The sequence below is a fragment of the Meriones unguiculatus genome, chromosome 1 (genome assembly GCF_030254825.1).
Source record: "Meriones unguiculatus strain TT.TT164.6M chromosome 1, Bangor_MerUng_6.1, whole genome shotgun sequence".
Taxonomy (NCBI): Eukaryota; Metazoa; Chordata; class Mammalia; order Rodentia; family Muridae; genus Meriones; species Meriones unguiculatus.
Genome location: NC_083349.1, coordinates 30,029,370 through 30,043,098, shown reverse-complemented (window position 1 = coordinate 30,043,098; position 13,729 = coordinate 30,029,370). Strand labels below are relative to the sequence as shown.

The 13,729-nt window shown below is 49.4% G+C and overlaps 7 non-coding genes and 1 pseudogene across 7 annotated transcripts; 4 read left to right on the top strand and 4 right to left on the bottom strand.

The window, feature by feature from the left end:
* Nucleotides 1–920: 920 nt before the first annotated feature.
* On the top strand, nucleotides 921–1,844 carry LOC110565437 (olfactory receptor 4D9-like; annotated as a pseudogene).
* Nucleotides 1,845–7,760: 5,916 nt separating this feature from the next.
* On the bottom strand, nucleotides 7,761–7,833 carry Trnav-uac (transfer RNA valine (anticodon UAC)). The gene has a single exon. It is a non-coding gene; the product is annotated as a tRNA-Val (tRNA).
* Nucleotides 7,834–8,095: 262 nt separating this feature from the next.
* On the bottom strand, nucleotides 8,096–8,168 carry Trnav-uac (transfer RNA valine (anticodon UAC)). Its single transcript has one exon. It is a non-coding gene; the product is annotated as a tRNA-Val (tRNA).
* A 271-nt stretch (nucleotides 8,169–8,439) lies between these two features.
* Nucleotides 8,440–8,525, top strand: Trnar-ucu (transfer RNA arginine (anticodon UCU)). Its single transcript is given in 2 exon segments — nucleotides 8,440–8,476; nucleotides 8,490–8,525. It is a non-coding gene; the product is annotated as a tRNA-Arg (tRNA).
* Nucleotides 8,526–8,888: 363 nt separating this feature from the next.
* Trnal-uaa (transfer RNA leucine (anticodon UAA)) lies at nucleotides 8,889–8,971 on the top strand. The gene has a single exon. It is a non-coding gene; the product is annotated as a tRNA-Leu (tRNA).
* Nucleotides 8,972–9,174: 203 nt separating this feature from the next.
* On the top strand, nucleotides 9,175–9,247 carry Trnak-uuu (transfer RNA lysine (anticodon UUU)). The gene has a single exon. It is a non-coding gene; the product is annotated as a tRNA-Lys (tRNA).
* Nucleotides 9,248–10,128: 881 nt separating this feature from the next.
* Trnaf-gaa (transfer RNA phenylalanine (anticodon GAA)) lies at nucleotides 10,129–10,201 on the bottom strand. Its single transcript has one exon. It is a non-coding gene; the product is annotated as a tRNA-Phe (tRNA).
* A 1,336-nt stretch (nucleotides 10,202–11,537) lies between these two features.
* Nucleotides 11,538–11,610, bottom strand: Trnak-uuu (transfer RNA lysine (anticodon UUU)). The gene has a single exon. It is a non-coding gene; the product is annotated as a tRNA-Lys (tRNA).
* Between the last annotated feature and the right edge of the window lie 2,119 nt (nucleotides 11,611–13,729).

The window sequence follows — 13,729 nt, the reverse complement described above, 5'->3', positions numbered from 1 at the left end:
AACGATTTAACAGTAAAGCCCTTAAGCTTAGAAACAAGTTATCTAATGTTGTTCTTGAATTTCAGTGATGAGAGGCTAAGCCTCCAGTTCCTGTGCCTTTAAACATTGCACCATTGCTCCATCAGTCCCTGAGGAAGGCATCAAAGCTCATGGCTCCCAAACAATTGTCTTTTCTCTTTACCTTGTTATTTTCTATCACAGTTCGAAATTTAAATTTAAAAAAAGAAAGAGCATTATCTAAATGGCTTCATGGGATCTAGTTTACAATAAGTCTTGAAAAGTATTTACACCAAAGAAAATAAATGGCCATCTCATAGACTACAAATGTTTGTAAGCAATAAAATTTTCTGAACTATTGAAAGATTAACAAATAATTAGGAATGAAACTAGAGAATTAGATTTGCATGGCCTCAGCCTCAAAGGAGGCTAAAATGGGAAAATTAGCCAAAGAGAAGTTCAGTGTTAATGGTAATGGTAAAAAAAATCTGGTAAAATCCAGAGCGTTCAGTGGTTAGAGTAGGGTCAGAAGTCATCCTCAAGAACGGACTATGGAGTGGTGGGAGATGAACAATGAAAGTAACCAAATATTAATTAGAAAGGAGTAGTTTGTTCCACCCAGGGCCCGCAAGGTGACTCAGTGAGTAAAGACACCACTAAACTTGATCATCTGAATTCAATCCCCAGGACCCACGTGGTGGAAGGAGAGAACTGACTCCCACAGGCGGTCCTCTGACCTCCAGGAGTGTGCTATGGCATGCAAGGACACACACATACACACACTCTAAATAAATATAATACAATTTTTGAGAGCAAAGTAATACCTGAAGCACAATCCTCATTCCTTTTCTTTTTGATGACGTACTTTTCCACGACAAAAGTATTTCCTCCCCAGGCGACAGAAGTAGAGGGAACATGAGCCAATGGAACAGAGAAATCACAGCAGGGTGAAAGAATTTGTTTTCGAAGGACTGACTCAGTCCCAAGAGTTGAGTTTGGTCTTGTTTCTTTTCCTGTTCTTGGTGTACACAGCAACTGTGCTGGGCAACCTTCTCATCATGGTCACTGTGACCTGGGAGTCCCGCCTCCACACCCCCATGTACTTCCTGCTTCTCAACCTCTCTGTCTTGGACATCTTGGACATCTCCAAAAGTTCTAGTGGACCTACTCGCAAGAAGAAAGACCATCTCTTTCAATGGCTGCTTCACTCAGATCTTTTTCTTCCACCTGCTTGGGGGGGCAGACATTTTTTCCCTCTCCGTGATGGCATTTGATCGGTACATGGCCATCTCAAGCCCCTGCACTATGTGACGATCATGAGTAGGGGGCGGTGTGTAGCCCTCATCGTGGCCTCCTGGGTGGGGGGCTTTGTCCACTCCATTGTGCAGATCTCTCTCTTGCTCCCACTCCCCTTCTGTGGACCCAACGTTGTTGATGGTTTCTACTGCGATGTCCCACAGGTCCTCAAGCTCGCCTGCACCGAAACCTTTGCTCTTGAGGTCTTAATGATCTCAAACAATGGCTTGATCTCTACCCTGTGGTTTATCTTCCTGCTGGTGTCCTACACAGTCATCTTGACAATGCTGAGGTCGCACCACAGGAGAAGGCAGGAGGAAAGCCATCTCCACCTGCACCTCCCACATCACTGTGGTCACCCTGCACTTTGTGCCCTGCATCTATGTCTATGCCCGGCCCTTCACTGCCCTCCCCATGGACAGAGCTGTCTCAATCACCTTTACTGTCATCATCCCTGTCCTCAACCCAATGATCTACACCCTGAGAACCAGGAAATGAAGTCAGCCATGAAGAGACTCAGAAAAAGACTTGGTCCTTCTGAAAAGGAGTAGATGCTATAAGTCTCCAAATAGAAAAATCAGAGAAACTGACATGAACTCAATGGCTGGCTCTTTGATCGTCTTCCCCTGAGGGTGGGGCAGTCTTACCAGGCCACAGAGGAAGACAATGCAGCCATTCCTGATGGGACCTGATAGGGAGGGAGGATAGGATTGGGAGGGTATGAGGGAGGGGGCTACAGCTGGAATACAAAGTGAATAAATTGTAATAAATAAAAAATAAATTTTAAAAAAAGATTAAAAGAAGAAAAATCAGAGAAAGCACCCAGCTGACCTTCCTACTCAGCTCACATCCCAGAAGGAAAAAGCAAAAGCTCAAAGCTAAAACTCAGCTGATGGCCCAGGAGGAAAAAGGATGCCAGCTCACCTAACAGCCCAGGAGGAAAACATCAAAAGGCTAAAAACCAAAGAGCCAAAGACTTGAAATCCCAAAAGAGCCAAAGGCCAGGAGCTGAAGAGCTCAAGAGTTAGAGCTAAAGCGCCCTTCTTCCTCTTCCTCTTCCTCTTCCTCTTCCTCTTCTTCTTCCTCTTCTTCTTCCTCTTCTTCTTCTTCTTCTTCTTCTTCTTCTTCTTCTTCTTCTTCTTCTTCTTCTTCTTCTTCTTCTTCTTCTTCTCCATGCCATCTTAAATAACTTTCAACCCAAAGTCCCTCCTTTCTGTTAATCCCTGTCAGCTAGTTACTTGCTCTGCCTCTTGACCTAGGGTTAACTTTATTAAATCCTGTGTACAGAAAGCTCTCTTGTATTAAAGGTGTGTGCTAGGGGGCTGGAGAGATGGCTCTTCTGCTGCTCTTTCAGAGGTTCTGAATTTGATTCCCAACAACCACACAGTGGCTATTGTTCCTTTCCCAACACCATTTAAAAATTTTAAGGTTGATAAATCGCTGTATAATCTATCTTTGGGGGTCTTTATTACCCCTTTCTGTTTATTAACCATAGCTTTTACAGTGTGATTAGCTCTTTCTATAGCTGCTTGTCCTGTAGGATTGTGCGGTATGGTATGCCTGCGATATCCTTTATGTTGTAATGTAATGGAAAAAAAAAAAGAACTGTTTAATTTTACTAGGAACATATGCAGGAGAATTATCAGTCCTAATTTATACAGGTATCCCCATTACAGCCATAACTTCTAATAAATGTGTGATGACAGAATCAGCCTTTTCAGAACTTAAAACAGTTGCCCACGGACACCCTGAATATGTATCTATGGTATGATGTGCATCCTTCAATTCTCCAAACTCTGCAAAATGAAAAACATCCATTTGCCAAATTTAATTTATTTGGGTACTTTTTTTGGTTACTTTGTGCAGGTAATGAAGTTTGGTTATTAAAAAAAAACAAAAACAAAAACAAAAACAAGTGGGACCTTTCATTATGATTTCCTTAGCTTGTTGCCAAGAAATAGAAAAATCTTTCTTCAATCCTTTGCTGTTAACATGGTGTCTCTAACAAGATTCTGTGCCTTTTAGCACATTTCCAATGAAGAGCTAATCAGTTTCATCCTTGCCTTGTGCTAGAAGGCCTGGCAGCACTTCACGGGATCTGAAATGTGTTCTATGCACTGGATGGTTTCTATTTCTAATTACTTGTGGTAACTGAATAAATAGTGAAGTTAATTCCGAATCACCTGGAATACGTTCAGCAGTTTCAATATGTAAAACAATCCTGCTGCATTTTGTGAGTAAGTAACTACATTAAGAGATTCAGGAAAATTGCATAAGAATGGCAAACACCTCTGATTTTTCTGAACTGAATCGCCTAAGGGACAAACCTCTGGAATGTCTGTGAAGAGGTTTCTAGATGGAAAGCGTGAGTGTCACACTTCAGAGTCCACGGGCGGAGACCCAGATGGAATAAAAGGAGAAAAGAAGCAGAGCACACATTCATTGTCCCCCGTTTTTGACGGGGGTGCAGTGAGACAAACAACTTCACCCTCCCGTCACCATGATAGCCCATCGTGATGCACACTCAAAGTGGGCCAGCCCTTCCCTCTCTAAGCTGCCGCTGTCGGGAGTTTCCCCACAGCAACAAAACAAGTAACTGATGCGGTGGCTTACCAGGCTTCCCGCTGAAGGCAGGCCAAGATGTTCGGATATAAAAGTGGATACACTGGGGTGGGACAGAAGGCTCGGTGACTGAGAACACTTGCTGCTCATTCAGAGGTTCCTGGCATCCATACCAAGGAACTCACAACCACCTGTAATCCCAGCTCCGGGGGAATCTGACACCCTCTGCCGGCCTCCATGGGTACCGCATGCAAACGGGGCACATTCTCACAGAGACATATAAATGTTGTTAAGGTGTGGGAGTATTGCACATGAACCAAATTTACAAGATTCTTGACAGAAATGTGCCATTTGTTTAGAGGCTTAGGGCAGAGGGAAGGCTGTGTGTCTCTGTCACTTTTCTATTACTGTGAAAAGACACCACGACCAGGGAAACTTACAAAAGAAAGTGTTTAACTTGGGGCTCATGGTTCCAGTGAGTTAGAGCCTATGACCATCATGGCAGGGAGGGTGACAGTAAGCAGGCATGGTGCTCCTCATAGCCCACGCCCAGTGACGTAGCCCCTCCAACAAGGCCATGACTCCGAAGACGACCCAAACCGTTCCACCAATTGAGGACCAAGCATTCAAAAACAGCCTGTGGAGCTGTTCTCGGTCAAACCACCACACTATGCCTGCTGTGTGAGGGAGGCCCAGAGCATGTGAGAGTCTCTCAGTCCCCTCAGCCTCTGAAGGCCCTGGGTACCGCTTGGGTTGTCAGTGAATGTCTGTTTTTCTTCCCTTCCTTCCCTTTCCTTCACCGTGCCCTCACGGGCATGACAGACTTTTTTACTTTTCATATACACAAAGCAGAGGCTTTTTCAGTACATAGGTCATTTCTCTGTGTACTGTTTAATAATTCCTTTGCCTGACCGCTAACCACCAAGATTGTTCTCCTGCACCTTCTAGGGGCAGTGCCTGCTAGCTTCCAGTTTCACATCTTTCTCTATGATTAGTCCTGCTTCTTTGAAGTTTAATCAGAATTCTCTGTCAAGGCTCCCACGAGCAAATGTGCGCGTTGTTGGAAAACCTTCAAAGACGAGATCCCAGAAGCCCTTTCTTTGTTTGATGAATGAAACTGAATTACAAAGGCACTTGAATGAAGGTTACTTCATAAGAATATCAGACTTTTGAAATAACACTATTTAAACACATTCAAGGACATGAGTGGTGGCCCTCCTCTAGACTGGGGGATTGTTAGACTGTCTCTTTGTCTGAATTTTAGTCAGGCTTCTCAAAGCCACTTCTCCAAGCAGCCTCGAGCCTTAATGACACAAAACTGAATGTGAGGTGAGAGGAAGGAGAAGCAGCCCAGTGACCCAAGGATGGAAGTCAAGAACGCATTCAAGGGAAGTCAAGGCACCATGTCCTGAGTGGGGGGTAGGAGGACTTGAAGAATGACCACGGGGTGGAGGCGGCACTCATGAGACAGCTCAGTGGTTAAAAGTTTTTACGTAGGACCCAGATTCAGGTTCCAGCACCCACACGGAGGCTCACAATCATTCATAACTCCAGCCTTCAGAGGATCCAATGACCTCTGCTGACCTCCAAAGGCACCAGACTTGCAAGTGGTTCAGACACATACATGCAGTCAAAACATTCATACACATAAAAGTAAATTAATAAATTATTTTAAAAAAATAATGACGGTGGTGGCTGTAGAGATGGCTCGGCAGTTTAAAAAAAAAAAAAAAAGACTGGAATTCAGATTTCAGCACCCTTACTCCAACTCCAGGGGATCAGACGCCCTCTGCTGGCCTCTGTGGGCAGCTGCCCACGTGTGTGCCTGTACCACACACATACACACACACACACACACACACACCTACACAGAGTGAAAACACAAAATGAAAATAAATCTTTTCATAAGTTGAAAGAAAAAGAGAAGGAGGAGGAAGAATGACTGACTTACTAAAGATTGTAGGGCCAGGCACCGTAGTTTCTGTATTCGTTACTTTATGACTGAAAAAGAGAACCTGAGGAAGGAATGGTTTGCTTTGGCTCCTGGTGCCAGAGCGCAGTCCATCAGGCAGGGGTGGAACCGCGGCAGGAGCTTGAGGCAGCAGTCAGGATGCAGACAGTGACTGATGCTGGCGCTCAGCTGACTTCCCCCTTCTCTATTCAAGAAGACAAACACAACGGTGGCTCATTTTGGACAGTTTGTGCTGTGATTTGGATTACGTACACCCAAAGATCATATGTTTGAAAGCTTAACTCCTGGATCCCAACATTGTTAGTTTATTGGAAAAGAGGGTCTTTAGAAAGATGTCAAAGTTAAAACGTGAAATGGGGCACTGACACATGATGATTGGTACCCTTACCAAAAAAAAAAAAAATGGTAATTGGGACACAGAGACACACATAAAGGAAAGAGTGTTGGCTGATATTGTCAATTTGGCTCTTAGGCTGGCAGCCATGTTGTTGGGGTATCATGGCTTTCCCATCCTCTCTTCCCTCAGACACAATCCCCCAGCAGACTTCTTGGTCCTTTGACGATTACAAATTTTCTATACCCTCTTCTTTGCTGTTCCTTCAACGTCCAGCAATAGCTGGACCCACTGGGCCTGACTCGGTTACTCACTGCGTTTGACCAGTTGTGGTTTTCCCTAAGGGTCTCCGTTGGCCGCAAAGAGAAGCATCTTTGACGAGGGGTGAAATCTGTGATTATCAGGATAGGTATTTAGAATGTGGTTAGGAATTATGCCGGTAACGTGGCACTAGTCATTTCTCCTCTAAAACCCGTGCCCTCCCTAGCCCTGGGTAGGGGAAAAAAATCTCATGGGGTTCTACCCTTACACAGAAAGCTACAGGTAACTAATGACTACCGAGAAAGGGAGAAATCGCCTCCCTGTATTTGCTTATCCAGTACAAAGTGGTCACCCCTGAAATTATATAACCAACTAAACACACCCAGCAGATTGTATTTATATGTTTATATGCAAATGTGTATCTCTGTGTGTGCGTCTAATAAGTGCAGAAAAAGAGGCCATCGATCCCAGAGAGTGTGAGGAGCAGAGACATGGGAGGACTTGAGAGTGAAAAGGGAAAGAGGAGAGTGATGGCAGAGCTTTATTCAAATTTCACGAAAGGGAGAGGTGCTGGCACACACCCTTAATCCCAGCAGAGGAGGCAGAGGCGGAGGAATCTCTGAATTTGAGACCTGCCTAGTCTACAGAGTGAGTGCTAGAACAGCCAGGGGTTATACAGAGACACCTTATATGGAAAACCTTATATAGAGAAAAAGTTCACAAAGAGAAAGGAAAGACAGTGTGAGGATGCAGCGGAAAGACACGCCAAAGAAATCAGACCACCACACCCAAGATCTGACACGTTCGGCAGTTAGCAGGTTCCAAGATGTCTGTAAGGAGGAAGGACCCAGTGCTGTTCTCAAACCCTGCGCCAGCCCCACCGCGGAGCCCCTCCCCACCTGCACCCCAGGAGGGTGGATCACAAAATAAACTCCTGACAGCTGAAAGGGAGAGGGAGGCTTGTGCATTGCTGTCCTCCGCGACATTAATTTCCCAGTGAGCACTCCTATCCGTAACATCCGCATGAGGCCAGCGGGCTTGCAACTCATCAGAGCTGATGGCGGCAACTTCTTAATCCTTGCCAAGCAAAGACACGCAACGAAATCAACTTTTAGAAGGGGTGCAAGGAAGGCGGGGGGAGCCTGACACCCAAAACCTACCTACAGCGGCGCTAAAAGCACTTTACAGACAAGGCCACGAGGGGGCAGTGTCACCTATAAACACGCAAAGACTCCCGCACGGAGAGCAAATCCCGGGAGCAGGAAGGAGGGGGTGGGGTCGAGTCCACTGACAAGGAATGAAAAATGAAGAAGTGAAAAAAAAAAAGAAAACAATCAGTGGTTCCACTGGGGCTCGAACCCAGGACCTTCTGCGTGTAAAGCAGACGTGATAACCGCTACACTATGGAACCACGTGCTGGGGGCTGCTTCTGAGAAGAGATAATAAAAAACAGAGGATTTTGGTAAAGTTAGACGGCGGCGAGCCCTGAAAGTTCGGAGACTGCAATTAAAGAAGGAAGGTTTCAGGGCTAAAACAAGATCCCCCAACGGTGGAAGGAAACCGGGGCCTTTCCAAGTCACCCTTCAGGGGAGACCCAGGCAGAACCGAGCTGGCCGGAGAAGTCAGTGCGCGGAAATCAAAAAACAAAAAGAAAAGGAGAGTTGCGCACAACGTGGTTCCACTGGGGCTCGAACCCAGGACCTTCTGCGTGTAAAGCAGACGTGATAACCGCTACACTATGGAACCGGGCGGTGGCGGGCTGCGTCGGATGGACTGACTAGATGCGCCGACGCCGTGACGCGAGCGCCTGGGGTGGAAATGCCTGCGTCCCGCGCAGAACCGTCCCACCAGGACCCCGGATGCCGCGGCGCCGCCGCCCTGCTCGGTCCCCGCCGCCGCCTGCGCTGTGGACGGAGAGAGCGAGCGAGAGAGCGAGAGCGAGAGCGAGAGAGCGAGCTCCGCCCGCCACACGCCGCTGCTGCTCTGATGTAGACAGCGCGGGGACGCGGAGATACCTGGCTCTGTGGCGCAATGGATAGCGCATTGGACTTCTAGACCGATGGAGGCATTCAAAGGTTGTGGGTTCGAGTCCCACCAGAGTCGCTTTTGTTTTAGGGTAAGAGGGGGAGGGAGGAGGAAAGGAGGAAGCTTAGGGAGGAACGAGGCGCGACCGGAAAGCCTCCGCCTCGACGCCGCCGCCCCGAGCGCCGGGTAACGGGGAAGCCGACGGCTCGGCCCCCGCGTCCGGCCCCGCGTCGCTCTCCCCGCTGCCGCCGGGCGTTGGCGCGGTCGCTCCCGGCGCCTGCGGAAGCGCAGAAGCGGGCGAGGCCCACGCAGGCCGCCCGCCCTCCCGCCTGACCTCGGCTCTTCCGTTACCGCTTTGTCCGTGGTTTCGGGTCCTCGGCGCGTCCGAGCCTCGCGGTAACGGCCCCAGATGCCGACCGGTAGAGCGTGGTCCCCTCAGGTACCAGAATGGCCGAGTGGTTAAGGCGTTGGACTTAAGATCCAATGGATTCATATCCGCGTGGGTTCGAACCCCACTTCTGGTAAACGCGCTTTTCCTTTTCCCCCGGGGGCCGCCAGCCCTGGCCACCTCCGTCGTTTTAGTCCCCGCGGTCCCCGTGTGAGCACGGAGGAGGAGGCCTGACGTGGGGCCGCCGCGAGCCTGAGGATCGTCGACGGCTTCCAAGGAAGGGCGGCGCGGGGCCTAATTTTGACTGTGGATAGTCCAGGGAAACGAGCCTCGCCAAGAGCCCGGATAGCTCAGTCGGTAGAGCATCAGACTTTTAATCTGAGGGTCCAGGGTTCAAGTCCCTGTTCGGGCGGAAGTTGTTTTAAGGTCCTGCGTGCTGGTGTTACTGGACTAAAGAGAATTAAGAAAACTAATAAGCGCTTGAACCTTAAATGCAGAATTTACTAATAAACGAGAGCTACTCCAGTGTATCCTCCTATTGCTTCATAGTAGCTGTTAGGGGACTTTTCTGTGTGATTTTTTCTTTTTTTAATTCCAAACATCGGTACGTATCCAACTGAAAACACCGCACACCTGCCGTCCCGAAGACTGACACTCAGTAAAGGCGAAGCCTGGAAGTCAGGGCGCTGAGATGAGACTGTGTTTCGGATGGAGACACGGCTAGGAACTCTAGCCTGGTTGCCGCGCTCCGAAGGGCCCTGACTGACTTGGGCGGAGGCTTGGCTGTGGAGGCGAGCACTCCCGGGCCGTCCTCAAGCCTGTCGTTGAAGCGTGCAGACTCAGCAGAGGTTCGGCGTGAGGAGGGCGACAGCTGGGGGCAGATCCACCCGAGGCGTTAGCTGGCGCCTCAGGCGGGCGCCTCAGGCGGGGCCCACACGCCGGGCCACCGGGACCCTGCGCCCGCCCACAACAACCGAGGTGACTCCTCCGACGTCGTCGATTTGGGGTTTGTCATGTGAACCTCACGGGGAGAGGAGGAGAAGCGGACCTTGACTGGCCAAGTTCACCGGGGCAAACACTCGACAACCTGTCGGCTTCCGCCGTCTAAGGTCACTGCCGGGACCCCTGTCATCTAGGACCTTATCGTCTAGTGACCAAAAGGAAGCGATAGCAACGACATTGCTGCCTCGCATCCCCAAACACAACGATCTTTGCCTCCTCCCAATACTGGCTTACTTTACTTAATGTACTTAACATCCCAGAGACAGACACACCAACAACAAAACTCAACCCTGCTGAAACCCGGGATCGAACCAGGGACCTTTAGATCTTCAGTCTAACGCTCTCCCAACTGAGCTATTTCAGCGACGATGCAGGGCCTCCGGGCCCTATCCAAGGGAAATTTAAAGGAGAAAGGAAGTCGGCTCACCTCACCTCCAATTTTTGAAGTTCTAATTTCATTCTTAGAGGTGTGTGTTATTTTCAGCCCTACCGTTTTTAGAACAGCGAGAAAATTAACTCCGGTCACGTTAGGACCTTCTGCCGCCTCCCCGGTTGCCATCGCCTTTAGTTCCTAGGCTTTCTCTACCCCTATCCAGGGCCCCAAAGAAATAGGAGTACCGATGTCTATAGCCTGGCCTGAGGGCCCCAGTCAGCCCTCACGACTGCTGGAAGGTCGACGTGATCGTAATTCTCAGACCAGTTTGCCCTCAGTCTCCCAGATCTGCCCGAGGCCTGTCTCGAAGGGCGAACGATGGCTGGAGGGAGGCGTGAGGAGGGCTCCGACGGCAGCAGTCGGGGTTCTGCGCCAGCCTGGCCCGCAAACGATGGGAGCAAAGAGCGGCCACGATGACTCTGTAAAACTGTGACGGTGAACATGTGTCTATGAAGTGCGCTCTAGCCGCTGTCGCCCCCTTACCCTGTCTGGTCCCCCTCCCGGCCGCACTAGTTCATTTCTCTCCCACACTCATGGATTGGCAGTTTGTTTGCTTGTCGTCTTGTGTTTGGGTTTGGTTTCGGGGGCTGAGGCCTGCCGGGGCCGTCTGTGTGAGCACGGATGGCGGCGCTGCCTGTGTAAAAAGGTGTAAAAAGGTGTAAACTTGGCGGGCGTCTCAGTGGATACGCGACTGAACACAGACAATGCTCCTTCCCCTAGAATCCGATCTCACCCTGAGGTCCTCCTCTTTGGATGAGTGGCCGGTGCTGTCCCTTTAATAAACACCAACCAGCCAAGCAAGCCTCGTGGCCGTGGGCCTGTGGTTTTGAGGCCCACAATTGTGGCACTGTGCATGTCCTTCTTCAGAACGGTTCCTTACCCGTTTCGACATATGTCTTCTTAGTTCTGTTTTTATTTCATCATTGGAGTAAAAGCTCTTGGTAATTATCATCTGCACCTGCTTGCCGGTGGACGCTGCTAGGCCTGTGAGTGAATTCTGGTCTCCTTTAATCGCTCGAGTTCCCCCTCCATCTTCGCCCTTCCTTGCTCACCAGGACACTGTAGGGACCAGAGCGGTGGGTTTATGGAGGGCGCCTGGCTTATTCTGAAGGTTTGTGGCCAAAGCGGGGCGGTTGCTGGCTTGTCTGAGACGCTTTCATTGGGCTTGTGGTGTTCTCACTAGGATTTGACATTCTTTCTCTACACGAGCCGGTGTCTAGCCCGCTAAAACTAGTTGTCCTAACAACTTTTTAAGGCAAAAGTTCACCGCCCGAACAGGGACTTGAACCCTGGACCCTCAGATTAAAAGTCTGATGCTCTACCGACTGAGCTATCCGGGCTCACAGGAAGCCACCTCAGTTCAGTATGTGAAGACTCCTATGGGTTTTTCTGACTCGCTATCAAGCAGAGAACGATTACGTTTTTCTTTTGTGTCTAATGCAATTTCCAGGGACATACCACGTGAAAGTGGGAGGGAAACAGAGTGGATTATGGAGTGGTAGTGATGTGTTTGCCTCCCATCTGGATGAACACTTCTTAAACCACACATGCCCCCCTCTTACTGAGAGCTTTGTTCCTTTAACCCTGAACCCCGAGTTCTGCAGGAGTGCATGGCCGCAGAGGCCGCCTGCTAACAATTGCCACGCAACTCGTCTCTTCCCCTAAACCCAAAGCTGTCTGCCCTTTCTTGCAACACACGACTTCCAATCCCTCCCCCCTATCCCGGGCGCCCAGCTCAAAAAATACAAGCAGGAAGCACAACAGCCGAAAGGAGCCGACCTGGCATCGCAGCGGTCAGAGCCTAACCCTCCCAACCTGCCCCATCCCAGGGCCAGCCGCACCCGGCGCACGCGCAGCTCCAACGCCAAGTTTTTCCTGCATCCCAGCCCCCTCCTCTCTGATACCCCAGTGTTTTATTTTTAGAGCAAATCTTGCCGCAGCCTCTCAGTCCGCCTGGCTTTTGCTAGTGGGTGATCTTCCCTTGTCAAATGGATTGTCACCCCCCTTTTCTGCTCCTCCCTCATTCCCAAGGGCCTGGGAAGGAGGACCGGCTAGCCCCTGTTTTGCTACATTCTCCGAGGACGGGTCTTTTAACAAAGGGAAAAAAAAGAGGAAAACAAGCAAATGTATTGACACATGCATTTCACAGAGACACGGGGGAGATCGATCCTTAGGGAATAGCTGATTCTTCAAGAACCGGCCCAAAGTCCAATTTACATAGCACCTTCAACAAGAGAAAAATGAAATTAAAATAGAGTAATTTCGGGTGAGCGACAAGATAAAAGGAGAGGACCTTGAGTCACCAGAACGACAAATGGTGGAAAAGTAAACATATAGAAAATCAACCGTGGAAAAAGGTAGTTAAGGAAGTCTGTTGTGTAGATTCCTCTGGTGCAATCTGTAAGCTGATAAGGGTTTAAAAATATCTTTAGTTGACCAACCTTTGTCCTCAAGATAGAGACAGGAGGAGGGAAACCTTTGTACAGTATATGTCCGGCTTGCATGCGATTCGGAAAAAAAGGTAGAAAGTTATTAGTTGTATTGGCTTCTTAATTTCCTATGGCTCAAAATAACCTTTATGCCAAAGCCGCATGTTTGGGCGTGGCGCGGTCTCCTCCCTACCACACACTGGAGAATAGAGCTGAAGCGCCGTCTTCTCTGGGGTGCTCCCTGTGACCACCCTGCAGAGTGGGTGGATAAGGGCAACCGAACTATGCTTTACAAGCTGAGGGAGGTTATTCAGCTGTCATCTCTATGCTCCTTGCTTGGGTCACTAGTGCTTCTCACGGGTGTCCCCTCTCCACTTCCGGCTGAAACCTGGACAGGGGAAGGGGTAAGGGGGGAGTGACCCCCACTTTTGTTAAAGATCCCAACCTTCCTCCTACCTGTGTGCAAGAGATACTGAAGCAAGCTGTCAGGTTGCCCCAGAGGAACGGAACTGATTGGACTGCAGTTAGAGACAGAGATGAAAATAGAATTGGACACAGAGATATTTTAAGAACTTAGTTCAAACGGTTGCGGGAACTTTAAATTCAAAACCTGGAGGGCCCCAAACTTCCTCCGTGCCCCTAGCTCCTGTTGCTGACATCCACCATGGTCAGAGCAGCTTCTTTCCTCAGAGGACAGCAGCCAATGAGGAGATGCATAACTGGTCACAGGGCTGAGACCAGGAGAGTGTGACTGCTCAGATCAACAGGTCATCTCCAGCAACCCCACCACCACCGAATGCTTAGAGGACACTGAGGAAGAGGAGACAGAATGTTGCAAGAGTTGGGGGATGAGGAGGTGTGCTTTTGAGCATGACCTGGCTATCATGTCCGTGAACTCACTGCAGCTGTGGTTGCCCAGGAAAGGCGTGCACGGATCACGCCAGCCCCAAATTCCATACGAGATAGGTAGATGCTTTCCAGCTCCCGTACCATACTGAAGCTATCTATCAGCAGGGGACAGTTGCTGAAG